Source organism: Nerophis ophidion, linkage group LG09 (assembly GCF_033978795.1).
Source record: "Nerophis ophidion isolate RoL-2023_Sa linkage group LG09, RoL_Noph_v1.0, whole genome shotgun sequence".
Taxonomy (NCBI): Eukaryota; Metazoa; Chordata; class Actinopteri; order Syngnathiformes; family Syngnathidae; genus Nerophis; species Nerophis ophidion.
In genome coordinates, this window is record NC_084619.1 from 71,702,872 (window position 1) to 71,727,232 (window position 24,361).

The 24,361-nt window shown below is 42.5% G+C and overlaps 1 pseudogene; it reads right to left on the reverse strand.

Annotated features, from left to right (window-relative positions):
* LOC133559714 (formin-2-like) overlaps positions 1-24,361 on the reverse strand; it is a 140,412-nt pseudogene that overhangs the window by 76,722 nt on the left and 39,329 nt on the right.

Consider the following 24,361-nt stretch of genomic DNA (forward strand, 5'->3'; position numbering starts at 1 on the left):
TCAACTCTCCAAACAAGGCCCAGAAGATGTTTGATTCGCCAACACATTAGAAGCGCCACAATCCCCTCCATCAAGGTCGCCCCAAGGCCATTAGGAGCGCTGCAGGGCTGTCATGCAGGTTGACTTTGGCAAGGCAGCGCTCAGGCCCCACTTCATCTCATCTGGAGAAACTAATTATTTACGCCGGAGCCTCGTTAGATGGCGTGCCAGCGAGCGCTTTGAATGAACCCAGACCGGGAGATGAAGAGTGAAACCCAGACAGAACATTAGCAGCCAGCCAGAGGAGGCTTGAGTCCGGCGTTTATACCGAGAAGGAAAATAAATAATTTGATAAAGGATAAGTCATTGTATCCTCTGGCGGGAGGGGAGATGAAAAGAAGGCTCTGGAAGGATTTCTGAGGGGAAAAGATTCAAATAAACAGAAATGAAAACATACCTCATCAAAGTGCTTCAGATAGTAAGCAACCACGTAGGACAAAAGACTCTGGGAGTTATCCTGAAAGAGAGAGAGAGAAATAAATAAAGACCTTTATTTATTCATCCAATCATCACGGAGCAGGACGTTCCCATTAGCGTGGAAACGGGAACAGCAACTTCCACGGGGTCAACATGGAACACAACGCAGAGGCGGCTGGCGGAATTCAGAGATGTTCCTCACCGATGCGAGGCTGGCTGCGCCTTGCCTTATACTGATCTTCACTTACACTGATCTTCACTTACACTGCTCTTCACTTGCACTGATCTTCACTTGCACTGAACTTCACTGACACTGATCTTCACTTACACTGAACTTCACTGACACTGATCTTCACTTGCACTGCTCTTCACTTGCACTGATCTTCACTTGCACTACTCTTCACTTGCACTGATCTTCACTTGCACTGATCTTCACTTGCACTGATCTTCACTTGCACTGATCTTCACTTGCACTGATCTTCACTTGCACTGATCTTCACTTGCACTGCTCTTCACTTGCACTGCTCTTCACTTACACTGCTCTTCACTTACACTACTCTTCACTTGCACTGCCCTTCACTTACACTGCTCTTCACTTACACTACTCTTCACTTACACTACTCTTCACTTGCACTGATCTTCACTTACACTGATCTTCACTTACACTACTCTTCACTTGCACTGATCTTCACTTGCACTGATCTTCACTTACACTGATCTTCACTTACACTGCTCTTCACTTACACTACTCTTCACTTGCACTGATCTTCACTTACACTGCTCTTCACTTGCACTGCTCTTCACTTGCACTGCTCTTCACTTGCACTGCTCTTCACTTGCACTGCTCTTCACTTGCACTGATCTTCACTTGCACTGATTTTCACTTGCACTGATCTTCTCTTCCACTGATCTTCACTTACACTGATCTTCACTTACACTGATCTTCACTTACACTGCTCTTCACTTACACTACTCTTCACTTACACTACTCTTCACTTACACTACTCTTCACTTGCACTGATCTTCACTTACACTGCTCTTCACTTACACTGCTCTTCACTTACACTACTCTTCACTTACACAACTCTTCACTTGCACTGATCTTCACTTACACTGCTCTTCACTTACACTGCTCTTCACTTACACTACTCTTCACTTGCACTGATCTTCACTGACACTGCTCTTCACTTACACTGCTCTTCACTTACACTATTCTTCACTTACACTACTCTTCACTTGCACTGATCTTCACTGACACTGCTCTTCACTTACACCGCTCTTCACTTACACTACTCTTCACTTACACTACCCTTCAATTGCACTGATCTTCACTTACACTGCCCTTCACTTACACTGATCTTCACTTGCACTGATCTTCACTTACACCGCTCTTCACTTACACTACTCTTCACTTACACAACTCTTCACTTGCACTGATCTTCACTTACACTGCTCTTCACTTACACTGCTCTTCACTTACACTGCTCTTAACATCCTTCAGTTTGGGCAGAATGTCCAAAGAGAAGCCATCAGCCTGCCCGCGAGTGCGATTTCCTCCGTTCATGAAGTTCCCAAAAGCCAGCACCAGTCCCAGAACCTGCAATACACACTTGCCACTCTGAAGAGTCTTGACACACACACACACACACACACACACACAGATGAACAGCAGTCAGGTAGACGGCAGAGGAGTTAAACGTGAGCGCAGGTGTGTCACCTTGCAGGTTCTCTGCAGTATTTGCAGTTTGCGCAGGATGGAGGTGATGTTCTCCTGGAAAGTGTTCTGGAAGAGGATGCAGAAGACTCGCTCTGAGAAGTTGGGAATTTCTGACAACTGAAACAGAAACCTAATGAAAAAAAGACAAGAAATGTTTATTATAATTGCAATCTTTATTTTTCTCTTTCCAAAAAGTAGGTGGGATGTTGTTGATTGCCATTACATGTTGTCTCTCATTGATGGGCTCGTATTGCACATGGCGTGTCAAGCTGACATATTACCACAAACGAACATTTGGCTTTGTAATAATATTTGCTCCCGATTGTTGTTGCTTTGTGTACCTCCTCACTGGCGAGTGTGTGCGTATTTCCTGTGTGTGTGTGTGTGTGTGGAGCTGGCGCCCAACCAGACGCAGCTTGTGGAGGACTGAAAAGAGGGCTCACTGCGTTCAGTTCATTGTACAGCAAATAAGGGGAGGTTAGGTACTGGAAGAGATGCACAGAGTGAGATGTCTTTCTTCCTCTTTGAAACCAGAGACAAAGAAACACAACAATTCCAATTGGCTTCTCTTAGTTACGTGACGGCACTTATCTCAAACCTCCAAGTCCATGAATCCTGCAGTCCTAGCAAAGTCTTTTATCAAATAAGAAACTTACTGCTCGGGCTTGTCCAGCGGCTTTGCGTCCTGCTTGTCCGCAGCGGACTTGATGTGTTTGCCGATGCTCTCCAACTCCTCACTTTGGGCTCTCTGCAAGATAAAAGCTGCCTTTAATCACGGCGGTCCAAACTCAAACATTGCAACGTTAAGGTGGACTTAGTCATCAAAGTCATCATATTCACTCAGAGGGCTTGGAAATCATATTAAAAAAACCCACTCAGACTTACCAAAAAGGGTAAAATTTCAGCCAAAAGTCCCACAACTTATATCAACCTGCGCAAGAAAATATGATGTGGTTCGAACGTGGTTGGGCTTATTGTTAATAATAATAGTAGAGTTTATTTGTAAAAGCACTTTACATTGAGCAAACAACTTCAAAGTGCAAAAGTGCATTTAAAAACATAAATACCATCCATCCATCCATTTTCTTCCGCTTATCCGAGGTCGGGTCGCGGGGGCAACAGCCTAAGCAGGGAAACCCAGACTTCCCTTTCCCCAGCCACTTCGTCTATTTCTTCCCGGGGGATCCCGAGGCGTTCCCAGGCCAGCCGAGAGACATAGTCTTCCCAACGTGTCCTGGGTCTTCCCCGTGGACGTGCCCTAAACACCTCCCTAGGGAGGCGTTCGGGTGGCATCCTGACCAGATGCCCGAACCACCTCATCTGGCTCCTCTCGATGTGGAGGAGCAGCGGCTTTACTTTGAGTTCCTCCCGGATGGCAGAGCTTCTCACCCTATCTCTAAGGGAGAGACCTGGAAACTCATTTGGGCCGCTTGTACCCGTGATCTTATCCTTTCGGTCATGACCCAAAGCTCATGACCATAGGTGAGGATGGGAACGTAGATCGACCGGTAAATTGAGAGCTTTGCCTTCCGGCTCAGCTCCTTCTTCACCACAACGGATCGGTACAACGTCCGCATTACTGAAGACGCCGCCCCGATCCGCCTGTCGATCTCACGATCCACTCTTCCCCCACTCGTGAACAAGACTCCTAGGTACTTGAACTCCTCCACTTGGGGCAGGGGCTCCTCTCCAACCCGGAGATGGCATTCCACCCTTTTCCGGGCGAGATCCATGGACTCGGACTTCGAAGTGAACATAAATACATACATCTAAAAAAAAAGCCTTTTTTTAAAAAAGATTGGTTTTTAGGCCTTTTTTAAAAGCATTCACAGTCTGTGGTGCCTTCATGTGGTCAGGGAGCTGCGGAGCAGAAAGCCCTGTCTCCCATAGTTCATAGCTTTGTCCTCGGAGGCTGGAGGAGGTTAGCCTGGTGTAGTGTGGAGGATTTGGGGGTGAGCATTTTTTTTGAGGTAGGGGGGGGGGGGCATTTCTATGGAGGCACTGGGAGACATTGTATTCAATCCTGAGTGAAACAGGAAGTCAGTGAAGGGATTTGAGAAGAATTTTTTCAAGGGGAACTGCACTTTTTTTTGGAATTTGGCCAATAATTCACAATCCTTTTTTTTGAACACATTTTAAGTGGTGAATAAAGAGTTGGCTTGCAATGGAGCAGTGCTAGCCATGATGTCATGGGAGTCTAGTCGCATGATGTCATGGGAGTCTAGTCGCATGATGTCATGTGAGTCTAGTCGCAGCATGCAAGCCAGCAAATAACCAAACAATAATAATCCAATCCACTTTATTTATATAGCACATTTAAACAACAATAACGTTTCCAAAGTGCTGCACAGCCATGTTAAAAACAATTGTAAAAAAAAAATAAAAATAAAAAAATAAAAAAATAAAATATATATATATATATATATTATGCTTTGTATCCAGACTGAAATGGATCTAAAGTGCTATTTTCATCTAAAAAAGGCTGCAGTTGTGCCAGAACACATTTCTCCAAAATCTTTGACACAAAAGGTAATTTGGAAATGGGCCGATAATTTGACAAACTTGTCGGATCAAGACCTGTTTTTTTAATCAAAGGCTCAACAACATCTCTTTTACAAAAGGAGGGGACACAGCCAGAAATCAAGCTGCTGTTGATGATGTTCCTAACAAACAAATCAATAGTGTCCCGGATTTCTTTAAAAAAGCGAGGGGGGACTGGGTCTGTGGGACATGACGAGGGTTTTAGCTTGCCGACTATTCCTGTAAGTTCAGGCATGGACACAGGCTCAAAGTGACAGAACACAGTCGAGCACTGAGTGGCCACGTTAAGACTTAATGGAAAACGAGAAAGATTTGCCCGAATAGAAGCAACCTTATCATTAAAAAAGGACAGAAAAGGAGAGAAACAATACTCCATTTACAGCAGCTCGCCTGAGTATCAACCAAGTATTAGCCAGATTTTTATGATGAGCCTTAACATGTAGGACCTACAATTAGCGGCGCATTGATCAGAGAGCTAGCACGAAAAGTGGTTGATAAGATCCCAGATGTGTCCCCCCCCCCCCACCATGAGTTGGACACCTGTGCTGAGTAGTTTGATGTCCATGAGGGGTTTTTGCTGCAGAAGTTGTGAATCAGATGGTAGTTTTTCCCAAACTGTTCCAACATCCTTCAGGAACAACTTTCAGTCCTTGAACATTTCAGTGGCAACACGTGAGCTTTGTGACCGGGACAAGCTAACGTGACGCCAACCGCACCCTGACCCCGCCCCCCCATCAGAGGCCAGCATCGAAGGTCTATTAGTATTGTGATGAGGGCGAGCTCTCCTCTGAAGGCCTTTTGGAGCGTGAACGGCAAGCAGAGGCCAGCGCAGTGTTTGCTGTAATTGGGCACAAGGAGCCATTAGCCTGTGATCTCTCTTTTGCAAGGGCATGGTGCATCATGGGAAATCCACTCCCATGAGGAACATCACATGAGAGGAATGGAGGATGACATTCATGATGCTCCTTTCTAATTCTCCGTCTCACCTTAAAACTCATCTGTATACTCTAGCCTTTAAATAGACCACCTTTTTAGACCAGTTGATCTGCCGCTTCTTTTCTTTCTCCTATGTCCCCCCCCCTCCCTTGTGGAGGGAGTCCGGTCCGATGACCATGGATGAAGTACTGGCTGTCCAGAGTCGAGACCCAGGATGGACCGCTCGTCGGGACCCAGGATGGACCGCTCGCCTGTATCGGTTGGGGACATCTCTACGCTGCTGATCCGCTTGAGATGGTTTCCTGTGGACGGGACTCTCGCTGCTGTCTTGGATCCGCTTGAACTGAACTCTCGCGGCTGTGTTGGAGCCACTATGGATTGAACTTTCACAGTATAATGTTAGACCCGCTCGACATCCATTGCTTTCGGCCCCCTAGAGGGGGGGGGGGGGTTGCCCACATCTGAGGTCCTCTCCAAGGTTTCTCATAGTCAGCATTGTCACTGGCGTCCCACTGGATGTGAGTTTTCCTTGCCCTTTTGTGGGTTCTTCCGAGGATGTTGTAGTCGTAATGATTTGTGCAGTCCTTTGAGACATTTGTGATTTGGGGCTATATAAATAAACATTGATTGATTGGTTGACTGTGTCACTGGAGGCTCCTCCTTCATGACGTGCAAAGACTACTTCCCAAAGGAGATGTCATCGAGACGCGTGTAAGCGTGCTGGCGACTGACCTGGCTGACATCTCGCCAGCGTCAACTTGCACAGCCAGATGATGGCGTGTGATGTTGCCACACCACTTTTTAATGTTTCATTGTTCAAAGCGCAGGAGTGGCTTTAATCCGCAGACTCAGAGACTCGACGGCAGCGAGGGAAAAAAAAAAAAAAAAAACGGTTTATAAGAAATGTGCATAGTCCGGGTTTGTTGCTTGTTTGTGTGCGAGGAACGTGCTGGTGGAGGGCGGGACCATGAGAAGCCCCCCTCGCATTCCTCAAGACGAGCTGACTGTGCTGCCAAGTGTGGTTTAGGGCTCTGCACACCCACAGACAGGATGGAGTCTCGCAATACAAAAGGGAAACCATTTGGCTGCTCCGCTCAACAACGCGGCCCGAGGCGGCCAAGAAGGGGCAGGTAGGAGGAGATAGCCTCGTGTTCGCAGCCACACCACCATGGACCTTGGCAGTGTGCATCTTCTTTTTACACTTTACTAATTATTATGGCTCCACTGATCAAAAGTATACGTACAGCAATGTTAATATTTGCTTACATGTCCCTTAGCAAGTTTACCTGCAAAAAGGCGCTTTTGGCAGCAATCCACAAGCTTCTGCTTACATTTTTTCACCACAAAATGGCTGCAGTTCAGCTAAATGTGTTGCTTTTCTCAAGTGGACTTGTTTCTTCAGCATTGTCCTTTGGGAAAGGCCATTCTAAAACCTTAATTCTTGCCCGATTTAGCCATTCCTGTACCACCTTTACCCAAAAATGGGTTACTCTTTGAAAAGCAACCCACAATGGTGCATCATTTTCAAAACCCAGAAATTGAGTTCAACTAAAAGCCTTATAACCCAGAAAATGGGTTGCTCTTTGAAAAACAACCCAGAAATGGTGCGTCATTTTCAAAAACCCAGAAATTGAGTTCAACTAATACCCTTATAACCCAGAAAATGGGTTGCTCTTTGAAAAACAACCCAGAAATGGTGCGTCATTTTCAAAACCCAGAAATTGAGTTAGACTAATACCCTTATAACCCAGAAAATGGGTTGCTCTTTGAAAAACAACCCACAATGGTGCATCATTTTCAAAACCCAGAAATTGAGTTCAACTAATACCCTTATAACCCAGAAAATGGGTTGCTCTTGGAAACACAACCCAAAATGGTGCATCATTTTCAAAACCTAGAAATTGAGTTCAACTAATACCCTAGAACCCAGAAAATGGGTTGCTCTTTGAAAAACAACCCAGAAATGGTGCATCATTTTCAAAACCCAGAAATTGAGTTCAACTAAAAGCCTTATAACCCAGAAAATGGGTTGCTCTTTGAAAAACAACCCAGAAATGGTGCGTCATTTTAAAAAACCCAGAAATTGAGTTCAACTAATACCCTTATAACCCAGAAAATGGGTTGCTCTTTGAAAAACAACCCAGAAATGGTGCGTCATTTTCAAAACCCAGAAATTGAGTTAGACTAATACCCTTATAACCCAGAAAATGGGTTGCTCTTTGAAAAACAACCCACAATGGTGCATCATTTTCAAAACCCAGAAATTGAGTTCAACTAATACCCTTATAACCCAGAAAATGAGTTGCTCTTTGAAAAACAACCCAGAAATGGTGCGTCATTTTCAAAACCTAGAAATTGAGTTCAACTAATACCCTATAACCCAGAAAATGGGTTGCTCTTTGAAAAACAACCCACAATGGTGCGTCGTTTTCAAAACCCAGAAATTGAGTTAAACTAATACCCTTATAACCCAGAAAATGGTTTACTCTTTGAAAAACAACCCACAATGGTGCATCATTTTCAAAACCCAGAAATTGAGTTCAACTAATACCCTTATAACCCAAAAAATGGGTTGCTCTAGGAAAAACAACCCAGAAATGGTGTGTCATTTTCAAAACCCAGAAATTGAGTTCAACTAAAAGCCTTATAACCCAGAAAATGGGTTGCTCTTTGAAAAACAACCCAGAAATGGTGCGTCATTTTCAAAACCCAGAAATTGAGTTCAACTAATACCCTTATAACCCAGAAAATGGGTTGCTCTTGGAAAAACAACCCAGAAATGGTGCGTCATTTTAAAAAACCCAGAAATTGAGTTCAACTAATACCCTTATAACCCAGAAAATGGGTTGCTCTTTGAAAAACAACCCAGAAATGGTGCGTCATTTTCAAAACCCAGAAATTGAGTTCAACTAATACCCTTATAACCCAGAAAATAGGTTGCTCTTTGAAAAACAACCCAGAAATGGTGCGTCATTTTCAAAACCCAGAAATTGAGTTCAACTAAAAGCTTTATAACCCAGAAAATGGGTTGCTCTTTGAAAAACAACCCAGAAATGGTGCGTCATTTTCAAAACCCAGAAATTGAGTTAGACTAATACCCTTATAACCCAGAAAATGGGTTGCTCTTTTAAAAACAACCCACAATGGTGCATCATTTTCAAAACCCAGAAATTGAGTTCAACTAAAAGCCTTATAACCCAGAAAATGGGTTGCTCTTTGAAAAACAACCCAGAAATGGTGCGTCATTTTCAAAACCCAGAAATTGAGTTCAACTAAAAGCCTTATAACCCAGAAAATGGGTTGCTCTTTGAAAAACAACCCACAATGGTGCATCATTTTCAAAACCCAGAAATTGAGTTCAACTAATACCCTTATAACCCAGAAAATGGGTTGCTCTTTGAAAAACAACCCACAATGGTGCATCATTTTCAAAACCTAGAAATTGAGTTCAACTAATACCCTATAACCCAGAAAATGGGTTGCTCTTTGAAAAACAACCCACAATGGTGCGTCGTTTTCAAAACCCAGAAATTGAGTTAAACTAATACCCTTATAACCCAGAAAATGGTTTACTCTTTGAAAAACAACCCACAATGGTGCATCATTTTCAAAACCCAGAAATTGAGTTCAACTAATACCCTTATAACCCAGAAAATGGGTTGCTCTTTGAAAAACAACCCACAATGGTGCATCATTTTCAAAACCCAGAAATTGAGTTCAACTAAAAGCCTTATAACCCAGAAATGGGTTGCTCTTTGAAAAACAACCCAGAAATGGTGCGTCATTTTCAAAACCCAGAAATTGAGTTCAACTAAAAGCCTTATAACCCAGAAAATGGGTTGCTCTTGGAAAAACAACCCAAAATGGTGCATCATTTTCAAAACCCAGAAATTGAGTTCAACTAAAAGCCTTATAACCCAGAAATGGTGCATCATTTTCAAAACCCAGAAATTGAGTTGAACTAAAAGCCTTATAACCCAGAAAATGGGTTGCTCTTTGAAAAACAACCCAGAAATGGTGCGTAATTTTCAAAACCCAGAAATTGAGTTCAACTAAAAGCTTTATAACCCAGAAAATGGGTTGCTCTTGGAAAAACAACCCAAAATGGTGCATCATTTTCAAAACCCAGATATTGAGTTCAACTAAAAGCCTTATAACCCAGAAATGGTGCGTCATTTTCAAAACCCAGACATTGAGTTCAACTAAAAGCCTTATAACCCAGAAAATGGGTTGCTATTTGAAAAACAACCCACAATGGTGCATCGTTTTCAAAACCCAGAAATTGAGTTCAACTAAAAGCCTTATAACCCAGAAAATGGGTCGCTCTTTGAAAAACAACCCAGAAATTGTGCGTCATTTTCAAAACCTAGAAATTGAGTTCTACTAATACCCTATAACCCAGAAAATGGGTTGCTCTTTGAAAAACAACCCACAATGATGCATCATTTTCAAAACCCAGAAATTGAGTTCAACTAATACCCTTATAACCCAGAAAATGGGTTGCTCTTGGAAACACAACCCAAAATGGTGCATCATTTTCAAAACCCAGAAATTGAGTTCAACTAAAAGCCTTATAACCCAGAAAATGGGTTGCTCCTTGAAAAACAACCCAGAAATTGTGCGTCATTTTCAAAACTTAGAAATTGAGTTTTACTAATACCCTATAACCCAGAAAATGGGTTGCTCTTTGAAAAACAACCCACAATGGTGCATCATTTTCAAAACCCAGAAATTGAGTTCAACTAATACCCTTATAACCCAGAAAATGGGTTGCTCTTGGAAACACAACCCAAAATGGTGCATCATTTTCAAAACCCAGAAATTGAGTTCAACTAAAAGCCTTATAACTCAGAAAATGGGTTGCTCCTTGAAAAACAACCCAGAAATGGTGCGTCATTTTCAAAACCTAGAAATTGAGTTCAACTAATACCCTATAACCCAGAAAATGGGTTGCTCTTTGAAAAACAACCCACAATGGTGCGTCGTTTTCAAAACCCAGAAATTGAGTTAAACTAATACCCTTATAACCCAGAAAATGGTTTACTCTTTGAAAAACAACCCACAATGGTGCATCATTTTCAAAATCCAGAAATTGAGTTCAACTAATACCCTTATAACCCAGAAAATGGGTTGCTCTTTGAAAAACAACCCACAATGGTGCATCATTTTCAAAACCCAGAAATTGAGTTCAACTAAAAGCCTTATAACCCAGAAAAGGGTTTGCTCTTTGAAAAACAACCCAGAAATGGTGCATCATTTTAAAAAACCCAGAAATTGAGTTCAACTAATACCCTTATAACCCAGAAAATGGGTTGCTCTTGGAAAAACAACCCGAAATGGTGCATCATTTGCAAAACCCAGAAATTGAGTTCAACTAAAAGCCTTATAACCCAGAAAATGGGTTGCTCTTTGAAAAACAACCCAGAAATGGTGCGTCATTTTCAAAACCCAGAAATTGAGTTCAACTAAAAGCCTTATAACCCAGAAAATGGGTTGCTCTTGGAAAAACAACCCAAAATGGTGCATCATTTTCAAAACCCAGACATTGAGTTCAACTAAAAGCCTTATAACCCAGAAAATGGGTTGCTATTTGAAAAACAACCCACAATGGTGCATCGTTTTCAAAACCCAGAAATTGAGTTCAACTAAAAGCCTTATAACCCAGAAAATGGGTCGCTCTTTGAAAAACAACCCAGAAATTGTGCGTCATTTTCAAAACCTAGAAATTGAGTTCAACTAATACCCTATAACCCAGAAAATGGGTTGCTCTTTGAAAAACAACCCAGAAATGGTGCGTCATTTTCAAAACCCAGATATTGAGTTCAACTAATACCCTTATAACCCAAAAAATGGGTTGCTCTTGGAAAAACAACCCAGAAATGGTGCGTCATTTTCAAAACCCAGAAATTGAGTTCAACTAAAAGCCTTATAACCCAGAAAATGGGTTGCTCTTTGAAAAACAACCCAGAAATGGTGCGTCATTTTCAAAACCCAGATATTGAGTTCAACTAATACCCTTATAACCCAGAAAATGGGTTGCTCTTTGAAAAACAACCCGGAAATGGTGCGTCATTTTAAAAAACCCAGAAATTGAGTTCAACTAATACCCTTATAACCCAGAAAATGGGTTGCCCTTTATAAAAAATAACTCCAAAATATAACTAAATACAAGCAACTCATGAATTGGGTTACAAAAAATAACCCAGCATATTTTAGTGAGTGGGGAGACTCTCAACCCAAAATTTGAGTTAGCGCCCTAAAGCCTAGCATTGGGCCGAGAGGCAGCAGGTACACTGAAGCGTATCTGGAAGTAGAACTTGCCACCTCACTGAAGATTGCACCGTCATTCCAGCCTGGACAAGAAGTAAAAAGGAAGGTACGCCCCTGAAAAGTAACCTTCCCACCTCATTTGTCCGCCCAAAAAGCCACTTTCCTTCCAACTGTGTCTCATGGAACACGTTCTTAGGTTCCTCACAGACTTGAACACGAGGAGCTTTTTATTGCCAAACGCTTGGCGTTGACAGCCTTGTATGCAAACATGACGAGCGCACCAAACGTGTCTCCGAAGAGCACAAATTTGAAAAGGAAAAGAAGAAAAGAATCCGGCGTGACAAAAAGCGGCTTTGCGATGAAAAATGAAGGCTGGCACTTTTGGAGCAGCCGACACATGAGCGACTCCAAACACCACACGCCCGTGTCCTTTGCTTCACCTTTCTCAGAGAGGCAGGAAAGTGCACATCTGAAGTGAAACATGGCTTCACAGCGGAGTGACGTTGAGTGGAAAAAAAACAAGCTGCCTGCTCCGTGCTGCAAAAACAACAACGTGATTGATTTGATGTTTTTTTCCCCCCACCTGAAATGTTCAACTTTCAGCTTTTCAGGAATGATTGCACCACTTTCTCCTGCGCTGCGCCGACCGCAACCAGCTGATGGATGCCTGCGGATCCACATTCAAGTACGCCGCCCTCGCCCTGCGTGGGCACGACTGCAAGAGGCGGGCCATGAGTCTGGCACGCGATGCCACACACTCACCCAACAATGTCATTAGATCGCTCCTCGCTGGTTCATAATGACAACGTGCCTAACATTTATTCATTGGAAATAAAATAGACTCAAAACTATCCAAAAGTCACAACACTCGGCCTCATCCACAACTACATTCAGTAGCGTAATTAAGATGGCGGATTGAATGAATGCATTTACTCCTTGCATCGTTCTTATTTAAAACTGACATCTCATAATAGAAATAAAATGCAAGACTGAAAACAATCCAAAAAGTCAAAACTCACAGTATCCACCCTCACCCACGATAAGAAATATTAACGTAATAATGACGTGGGATTTAATTAATGAGATTACTCCTTGCATTGTTCTTATTCTAAACTGAAATCTTATAATAGAAATAAAATGCAAGACTGAAAACAATCCAAAAAGTCAAAACTCACAGCATCCACCCTCACCCACGACAAAAAATATTAACGTAATGAAGACGTGCGATTTGATTAATGCGATTACTCCTTGCTAGTTCTTATTTAAAACTGACATCTCATAATAGAAATAAAATGCAAAACTGAAAACAATCCAAAAAGTCAACACTCACAGTATCCACCCTCACCCACGATAACAAATATTAACGTAATAATGACGTGGGATTTAATTAATGAGATTACTCCTTGCAAGTTCTTATTTAAAACTGAAATCTTATAATAGAAATAAAATGCAAGACTGAAAACAATCCAAAAAGTCAAAACTCACAGCATCCACCCTCACCCACGACAAAAAATATTAACGTAATGAAGACGTGCGATTTGATTAATGCGATTCCTCCTTGCTAGTTCTTATTTAAAACTGACATCTCATAATAGAAATAAAATGCAAGACTGAAAACAATCCAAAAAGTCAAAACTCACAGCATCCACCCTCACCCACGATAACAAATATTAACGTAATAATGACGTGGGATTTAATTAATGAGATTACTCCTTGCAAGTTCTTATTTAAAACTGAAATCTTATAATAGAAATAAAATGCAAGACTGAAAACAATCCAAAAAGTCAAAACTCACAGCATCCACCCTCACCCACGACAAAAAATATTAACGTAATGAAGACGTGCGATTTGATTAATGCGATTCCTCCTTGCTAGTTCTTATTTAAAACTGACATCTCATAATAGAAATAAAATGCAAGACTGAAAACAATCCAAAAAGTCAAAACTCACAGCATCCACCCTCACCCACGATAACAAATATTAACGTAATAATGACGTGGGATTTAATTAATGAGATTACTCCTTGCAAGTTCTTATTTAAAACTGAAATCCTATAATAGAAATAAAATGCAACACTGAAAATAATCCATAATCCAAAACTCACAGCATCCACCCCTGTTCACAACAACATGCAGTATATTAGTTTAGTAAAGACGTGGGATTAAATGAATGCATTACTCTTTGTACATTCTTATTTAAAATGGACATCTCTTAACAGGAATAAAATACCAGACTGAAAACAATCCTAAAGTCAAAACTCACAGCACTCACCCTCACCCACGACAAAAAATATTAACGTAATGAAGACGTGCGATTTGATTAATGCGATTACTCCTTGCTAGTTCTTATTTAAAACTGACATCTCATAATAGAAATAAAATGCAAGACTGAAAACAATCCAAAAAGTCAAAACTCACAGCATCCACCCTCACCCACGACAAAAAATATTAACGTAATGAAGACGTGCGATTTGATTAATGCGATTACTCCTTGCTAGTTCTTATTTAAAACTGACATCTCATAATAGAAATAAAATGCAAGACTGAAAAAAATCCAAAAGTCAAAACTCAAAGCCCGCGGCCTCACCCTCGGCCACATATATTAGCATAATAATAAAGACGCAGGATTTAATAATGCGATCACTCCTTGCAAGTTCTAATTTAAAACTGACATTTTATAAAAGTAATAAAATGTAAAGACTCAAAACAATCAAAAAGTTATAAGTCACCTGTGACTACATATATTGGCCTAATAGATGTGGAATTGTATGAACTCAATCACTTCTTGCAAGTTTGTATTTAAAACTGACACATTTCATAATAGAAATAAAAGCCAGACTGAAAACAATCCAAAAATCAAAACTCACAACACCCAGCATAACGTATGTTAGCGTAATTAAGACGTGGGATTAATTAATGCAATTACTCTTTGAAAGTTCTCATTGATAGCGGAAACGGTTCATAATAGATACTGTAGAAAATACAAACACCAAAACAATCCAAAAGTCAAAACTCAAAGTACACGGCCTCACACTCGACTACATATGTTAGCGTAATAAAGACGTGGGATTTAGTATTGCGATCACTCTTTGCAAGCTCTTATTTGAACCTGACACATAAATAAAATGTAAAGACTCAAAACTATCCATAAGTTATAACTCATAGAAGGCGACCTCACCTGTGACTACATATATTAGCCTATTAAATGTGGGATTTATTATTGCGATCACTTCTTGCAAGTTCTTATCGATAACTGACACCTTTCAAAATATAAATAACATGTCAAGACTCAAAACAATCCAAGAGTCAAAACTCAAAGCCCGCGACCTCACCTGTGACTAATTGATCATTGATAAACGCGGCCACTCTTTGCAAGTTTTTATTGATAACTGACATGTATCATGATAGAAATAATATGCAAAGACTGAAAACAATCCAAAAGTCAGAACTCAAAGGACCCACAACAAAACATGTATTAGCGTAACAAAGACGCAAGATTTAATTCATGTGACCACTCATGCAAGTTCTTATCGATAACTGACACGTTTCAAAATATAAATAAAATGTCAAGACTCAAAACAATCCAAGAGTCAAAACTCAAAGCCCGCGACCTCACCTGTGACTAATTGATCATTGATAAACGCGGCCACTCTTTGCAAGTTTTTATTGATAACTGACATGTTTCATGATAGAAATAATATGCAAAGACTGAAAACAATCCAAAAGTCAGAACTCAAAGGACCCACAACAAAACATGTATTAGCGTAACAAAGACGCAAGATTTAATTCATGTGACCACTCATGCAAGTTCTTATCGATAACTGACACGTTTCAAAATATAAATAAAATGTCAAGACTCAAAACAATCCAAGAGTCAAAACTCAAAGCCCGCGACCTCACCTGTGACTAATTCATCATTGATAAACGCGGCCACTCTTTGCAAGTTTTTATTGATAACTGACACGTTTCATAATAGAAATAATATGCAGAGACTGAAAACAATCCAAAATTCAGAACTCACAGGACCCACAACAAAACATGTATTAGCGTAACAAAGACGCAAGATTTAATTCATGTGACCACTCATGCAAGTTCTTATCGATAACTGACACGTTTCAAAATATAAATAAAATGTCAAGACTCAAAACAATCCAAGAGTCAAAACTCAAAGCCCGCGACCTCACCTGTGACTAATTGATCATTGATAAACGCGGCCACTCTTTGCAAGTTTTTATTGATAACTGACATGTTTCATGATAGAAATAATATGCAAAAACTGAAAACAATCCAAAAGTCAGAACTCAAAGGACCCACAACAAAACATGTATTAGCGTAACAAAGACGCAAGATTTAATTCATGTGACCACTCATGCAAGTTCTTATCGATAACTGACACGTTTCAAAATATAAATAAAATGTCAAGACTCAAAACAATCCAAGAGTCAAAACTCAAAGCCCGCGACCTCACCTGTGACTAATTGATCATTGATAAACGCGGCCATTCTTTGCAAGTTTTTATTGATAACTGACACGTTTCATAATAGAAATAATATGCAAAGACTGAAAACAATCCAAAATTCAGAACTCACAGGACCCACAACAAAACATGTATTAGCGTAACAAAGACGCAAGATTTAATTCATGTGACCACTCATGCAAGTTCTTGTCGATAACTGACACGTTTTAAAATATAAATAAAATGTCAAGACTCAAAACAATCCAAGAGTCAAAACTCAAAGCCCGCGACCTCACCTGTGACTAATTGATCATTGATAAACGCGGCCACTCTTTGCAAGTTTTTATTGATAACTGACACGTTTCATTATAGAAATAATATGCAAAGACTGAAAACAATCCAAAGGTCAGAACTCACAAAACATGTATTAGCGTAACAAAGACGCAATATTTAATTCATGTGACCACTCATGCAAGTTCTTGTTGATAACTGACACGTTTGATAAGAGAAATTAATATAAATACTCAAAATAATGCTAAATACCAAACCTATGGTGCACTGGCGACTACAATAATTAGCCTAACAAGAATGTATGATACGTGTTCTACTGTAGGTTAAAAAAACAAGAATGATATGAAATGAAACAAGGTGAATTCAGTCTTTGTCTCTGTGGGTGGAGGCGGGGATGCTAGCAGAGAAGCTTAGCCTCATAGAACTGATCCGGATCACCCCCAAAATGTTGTCCAACTTATGGCATTCAATGAAAGTTTCACGAAAAACTACTCAGACTTTTGAGCTAGGTGGCTAACGAACAGACAGAATATGTGACTTTTAATCAGGCATGTACTCCTCATCCTCCAATTAGGATTGGACTTGACACCCAACCTTCTATTCTAAGTGAGCGTTTCAAAATAAAAGTTGAAGGAAAAGAAGGAACGCTGCCTAGCTATGCTCTTGTGTGGGTTCCTGTTAGAATAATTGAATAGAAGTTATCACACAACTCTTATGCTTAAAGGCTGTCACTTTAGTTATCTATTGTGCTCAAGCTGTACTTTTTCTTTTTGTGCAAGGGCACACAACTTGTTATCTTCCTCGGCATGTGAGAAGTGGCCTTGCTGCGGATGTTTTCTGTCATTTAGCTTCCTAACAGCCAAGGACGAACCAGCACCTCAACGAAGATAAGTCGTATCAACAGCAGGCAGAGACAGGGCGCAATCACAAGGCCCCCAGCACATTTTTGTTCTGAATAATCACAAATTGTGCGTACTGAGCTGCTGGCATAATGTGAGACCCCTCCCTTTAGAGGCATGGAACTAGGGAACTCCTAAACTGAATAAATAGAGGAGCGCCTAGGCTGTTCCTGAGAGTGTAGGGGTGAGACTGTAACTGAGTGTGCAGCTCCATGCGTTCTCCATCCATCCATCCATCTTCTTCCGCTTATCCGAGGTCGGGTCGCGGGGGCAACAGCCTAAGCAGGGAAACCCAGACTTCCCTTTCCCCAGCCACTTCGTCTAGCTCTTCCCGGGGGATCCCGAGGCGTTCCCAGGCAAGCCGAGAGACATAGTCTTCCCAACGTGTCCTGGGTCTTCCCCGTGGCCTCCTACTGGTTGGACGTGCCCTAAACACCTCCCCGGGGAGGCATTCGGGGTGGCATCCTGACCAGATGCCCGAACCACCTCATGTGGCTCCTCTCGACGTGGAGGAGCAGCGGCTTTACTTTGAGTTCCTCCCGGATGGCAGAGCTTCTCACCCTCTCTCTAAGGGAGAGACCTGGAAACTCATTTGGGCCGCTTGTACCCGTGATCTTATCCTTTCGGTCATGACCCAAAGCTCATGACCATAGGTGAGGATGGGAACGTAGATTGACCGGTAAATTGAGAGCTTTGCCTTCCGGCTCAGCTCCTTCTTCACCACAACGGATCGGTACAACGTCCGCATTACTGAAGACGCCGCACCGATCCGCCTGTCGATCTCACGATCCACTCTTCCCTCACTCGTGAACAAGACTCCTAGGTACTTGAACTCCTCCACTTGGGGCAGGGTCTCCTCCCCAACCCGGAGATGGCACTCCACCCTTTTCCGGGCGAGAACCATGGACTCGGACTTGGAGGTGCTGATTCTCATTCCGGTCGCAAACCGATCCAGTGAGAGCTGAAGATCCCGGTCAGATGAAGCCATCAGGACCACATCATCTGCAAAAAGCAGAGACCTAATCCTGCGGTCACCAAACCGGAACCCCTCAACGCCTTGACTGCGCCTAGAGATTCTGTCCATAAAAGTTATGAACAGAATCGGTGACAAAGGACAGCCTTGGCGGAGTCCAACCCTCACTGGAAATGTGTTCGACTTACTGCCGGCAATGCGGACCAAGCTCTGGCACTGATCGTACAGGGAGCGGACCGCCACAATAAGACAGTCCGATACCCCATACTCTCTGAGCACTCCCCACAGGACTTCCCGAGGGACACGGTCCAATGCCTTCTCCAAGTCCACAAAGCACATGTAGACTGGTTGGGCAAACTCCCATGCACCCTCAAGAACCCTGCCGAGAGTACAGAGCTGGTCCACAGTTCCACGACCAGGACGAAAACCACACAGTTCCTCCTGAATCCGAGTTTCGACTATCTGGCGTAGCCTCCTCTCCAGTACACCTGAATAAACCTTACCGGGAAGGCTGAGGAGTGTGATCCCACCATAGTTGGAACACACCCTCCGGTCCCCCCCTCTTAAAGAGAGGGACCACCACCCCGGTCTGCCATTCCAGAGGTACCGCCCCCGATGTCCACGCGATGCGGCAGAGTGAGCTGGGCGGCAGGGCACTTGGCGGTCCGATCCTCGGCTACAGAAGCCAGCTCCGTGCGTTCTCCTCATGAGCAAAATTGAACTATGCCTGATTCCTTGCTTCTTGTTCTGTTTAATAGATAGTTTGGTGCGTAAACCTGACAGTTTGGTGCTCCACTCTCCGTATTGATATTTACTGCTCTGGGTGGAGGACCGAAACCACCGTCTGCTCACTCATGCCTTCAAAATAAAAACATGTTTTGGTACTCACGTTCTCATACAGCGCTTGCAGGGTCTCCAGATCCACGACGGTGTTGTCCATATTTAGGACGGCTGAGGGAGAGAGGAGAGGACGTGATAAAAGTAGTCATGAGGAGAATATGACGGGGTGGCTCGGAGCTGCAGGAAAGCAAAGCGCCACTTGCATACTTCTCCCCGAGCGGGCCTCAAACGTCAAACATAAATACACAGAGGTCTAACAAATCTATGATCTGGTGTTTGAACTCCTTGTCTTTGAATTCCTGCTGTCGCCTTCCGGTCTCGGCGCCCGCCAGCATCCATCCTGGGAGAGTAAACCTTTGAAGACAAAGTGTGGAGGCCGAGTGTCGCCGTGCACTTAATCAGCACTCAACACCCAGATATGGACTCCATGGCAGCCCCTCAGAGTGATGCTCACCTGGCTTGTGTCTGCTGGTGTGGGAGAGGTGTCGGGTGTGATAATGGAACACGTCGTGGTCGGTAGAACTCCCACACCGGAGGAGCCTCGCAATCAAATGTGTCTTGTGTTCATACGTTCAGGACATGATGCCCAATTCTCGTAAAGGTGGCCTCGAAGTCCCTGTCCTGTCCTACCACAGTGGATATGTTTATTTTACTTTTTATTCATAGTTGTATGTAGGAGTGTCTGCTTGTATCTGCTGCTTTAATGTCTTTAATGTCCTCTGTGTTCTTTGATGTTTGATGTGTCCGTCTTACACACATGTAAGAGGGATGTGTACTATGGCTATGAGTTTTGTTTTTGTTTTTTCCCTTGGCCTCAGTCTGCACCCCCACTCCAGGGCCCAGGCTAAGACCGATTTTTAATTTTTTTTATTTTTTTTAATTTTATTTTAATCTTCTATTCTTTTCTATTGGGCTTTGGGAATCACTAATAAGCCGGAGTCCTTTGAAGGCAGATTTCTTGCCGGGACATATGGTACAATACAATCGGCAAGATAGGATGGAGCTAGACCGTGTAGTATTTTATACGTAAGTAGTAAAACCTTAAAGTCACATCTTAAGTGCACAGGAAGCCAGTGCAGGTGAGCCAGTATCGGTATATATGTATGTATATATGTATATAAAGGTATATACAGTATAGGTATATATGTATGTATATATGTATATAAAGGTATATACAGTATAGGTATATATGTATGTATATATGTATATAAAGGTATATACAGTACAGGTGTAATATGATCAAACTTTCTTGTTCTTGTCAAAAGTCTAGCAGCCGCATTTTGTACCAACTGTAATCTTTTAATGCTAGACATGGGGAGACCCGAAAATAATACGTTACAGTAGTCGAGGCGAGACGTAACAAACGCATGGATAATGATCTCAGCGTCTTTAGTGGACAGAATGGAGCGAATTTTAGCGATATTACGGAGATGAAAGAAGGCCGTTTTAGTAACGCTTTTAATGTGTGACTCAAAGGAGAGAGTTGGGTCGAAGATAACACCCAGATTCTTTACCGTGTCGCCTTGTTTAATTGTTTGGTTGTCAAATGTTAGAGTTGTATTATTAAATAGAGGTCGGTGTCTAGCAGGACCGATAATCAGCATATCCGTTTTTTTTGGCGTTGAGTTGCAAAAAGTTAGCGGACATCCATTGTTTCATTTCATTAAGACACGCCTCCAGCTGACTACAATCCGGCGTGTTGGTCAGCTTTAGGGGCATGTAGAGTTGGGTGTCATCAGCATAGCAGTGAAAGCTAACACCGTATTTGCGTATGATGTCACCTAGCGACAGCATGTAGATGCTGAAGAGTGCAGTATTATGCTCTGGGCCTGTTTTGCAGCCAATGGAACTGCTGCTTTAAATGGGACAATGAAAAAGGAGGATTAGCTCCAAATTGTTCAGGACAAGCTACAATCATCAGAGGGGGAGGTTGGGTCTTGGGCACAGTTGGGTGTTCCAACAGAACAATGACCCCAAACACACCTCAAAAGTGGTAAAGGAATGGCTAAATCCGGCTAGAATTAAGGTTTTAGAATGGCCTTCCTAAAGTCCTGACTTAAAGGTTTGGACAATGCTGAAGAAACAAGTCCAACACATTTAGCCGAACTGCAGCAATTTTGTGGTGAAAAATGTAAGCAGAAGCTCGTGGATGGCTAGCAAACGGGTCTTAGATATGTATGTGCTCATTCTAGCTATTAGGCTGTTCTAGATTTTTATTTTTATTTTTCTACTATTTATTTTACTTGTGGCGTCACGGTGGAAGAGGGGTTTGTGCGTCTGCCTCACAATAAGAAGTTCCTGCAGTCATGGGTTCAAATCCAGGCTCGGGATCTTTCTGTGTGGAGTTTGCATGTTCTCCCCGGGAATGCGTGGGTTCTACTCCGGCTTCCTCCCACTTCCAAAGACATGCACCTGGGGATAGGCCCCTCCCACCTCCAAAGACATGCACCTGGGGATAGGCCCCTCCCACCTCCAAAGACATGCAGCTGGGGATAGGCCCCTCCCACCTCCAAAGACATGCACCTGGGGATAGGTTGATTGGCAACACTAAATTGGCCCTAGTGTGTGAATGTTGTCTGTCTATCTGTGTTGGCCCTGCGATGAGGTGGCGACTTGTCCAGGGTGTACCCCGCCTTCCGCCCGATTGTAGCTGAGATAGGCGCCAGCGCCCCCCGCGACCCCAAAAAAGGGAATAAGCGGCAGAAAATGGATGGATGGATGGATTTTACTTGTTGGGGGCAGTTATTTGTGGTTCTAACGTTGTTGTTGTTTTGTTTTTGTTTTTAAATGCACTGTAGCACTTTGAGGTTGATTGCTCAATGTAAAGTGCTTTTTTTTACAAATAACATCTATTATTATTATTATTAGTACAAATTGTGTGACTCCCTTTTTTCACATTGATGTCTTGACACAAATTGCATGAGAAAATCAAATAAAAATCATATGTTTGTTAGGAGCTGCTGCTATTTGAAGTGGTGAAAGTAAAGCATTTGTATCAAAACGTTACATTTTTATTAGACTTTTACAAGCGAGAGAACGTTTTAGGAGTTAATGTAAACAGTGTAACTTCATTTTAACGTGGCCTGAAGGGGTTAGGAATGTTAACGTGTTACTTGAAGCATTCTTGAACAGCCCAGTGAGGTTTTGTGGCGATAACAGTTACATTCCCTTCACAGAATTGTTGTATTATCTTTTATTTCTCACGTCTGTTCCTCCCCCCTCTTCCTCTCCTCTGCACAGCATTTGGTTTTCATTAAAGCCGAGACTGAATCTGCCGCTCTCGTCTCGGTTGTTGAAGCCGGCTTTCATTGTTTGTGACCGTCCGCTAACTTTTTGCAAGTTAATGCCAAAAAAACGGAAATGCTGATTATCGGTCCTGCTAGACACCGACCTCTATTTAATAATACAACTTTAACATTTGACAACCAAATAATAAAACAAGGTGACTCTGTAAAAGATCTGGGTATTATCTTCGACCCAACTCTCTCCTTTGAGTCACACATTAAAAGCGTTACTAAAACGGCCTTCTTTCATCTCCGTAATATCGCTAAAATTCGCTCCATTTTGGCCACTAAAGACGCCGAGATCATTATCCATGCGTTTGTTACGTCTCGTCTCGATTACTGTAACGTATTATTTTCGGGTCTCCCCATGTCTAGCATTAAAAGATTACAGTTGGTACAAAATGCGGCTGCTAGACTTTTGACAAGAACAAGAAAGTTTGATCATATTACGCCTATACTGTATATACCTTTATATACATATATATATATACATATATACCTATACTGTATATACCTTTATATACATATATACATACATATATACCTGTACTGGCTCACCTGCACTGGCTTCCTGTGCACTTAAGATGTGACTTTAAGGTTTTACTACTTACGTATAAAATACTACACGGTCTAGCTCCAGCCTATCTTGCCGATTGTATTGCACCATATGTCCCGGCAAGAAATCTGCGTTCAAAAGACTACGGCTTATTAGTGATTCCTAGAGCCCAAAAAAAGTCTGCGGGCTATAGAGCGTTTTCCGTTCGGGCTCCAGTACTCTGGAATGCCCTCCCGGTAACAGTTCGAGATGCTACCTCAGTAGAAGCATTTAAGTCTCACCTTAAAACTCATCTGTATACTCTAGCCTTTAAATAGACCTCCTTTTTAGACCAGTTGATCTGCCGCTTCTTTTCTTTCTCCTATATCCCCCCCTCCCTTGTGGAGGGGGTCCGGTCCGATGACCATGGATGAAGTACTGGCTGTCCAGAGTCGAGACCCAGGATGGACCGCTCGTCGGGACCCAGGATGGACCGCTCGCCTGTATCGGTTGGGGACGTCTCTATGCTGCTGATCCGCTTGAGATGGTTTCCTGTGGACGGGACTCTCGCTGCGGTCTTGGATCCGCTTGAACTGAACTCTCGCGGCTGTGTTGGAGCCACTATGGATTGAACTTTCACAGTATCATGTTAGACCCGCTCGACATCCATTGCTTTCGGTCCCCTAGAGAGGGGGGATTGCCCACATCTGAGGTCCTCTCCAAGGTTTCTCATAGTCAGCATTGTCACTGGCGTCCCACTGGATGTGAATTCTCCCTGCCCACTGGGTGTGAGTTTTCCTTGCCCTTTTGTGGGTTCTTCCGAGGATGTTGTAGTCGTAATGATTTGTGCAGTCCTTTGAGACATTTGTGATTTGGGGCTATATAAATAAACATTGATTGATTGATTGATCTTTGCGGACCAAACCTCCTTCTCACCAAAGTGTTGACGACGCGTCAGCGAGCACCGGGGTTCTCTCATAAACTGGGCAAGCATCTAAGAGGATTGAGAAGTCCTTTGGAGATACTTAGATGAGAGACGGCGCCGTCTTGGTCGCTGGGAAATAAAAGTCATGATTGATGACCCGGGTGGGTAGGGGGAGGTGGGGGGTGGGGGGGAGGCAGTTACGCAACTGCGTGAAAGTGTGTTAATGTCCCACTGTCTCT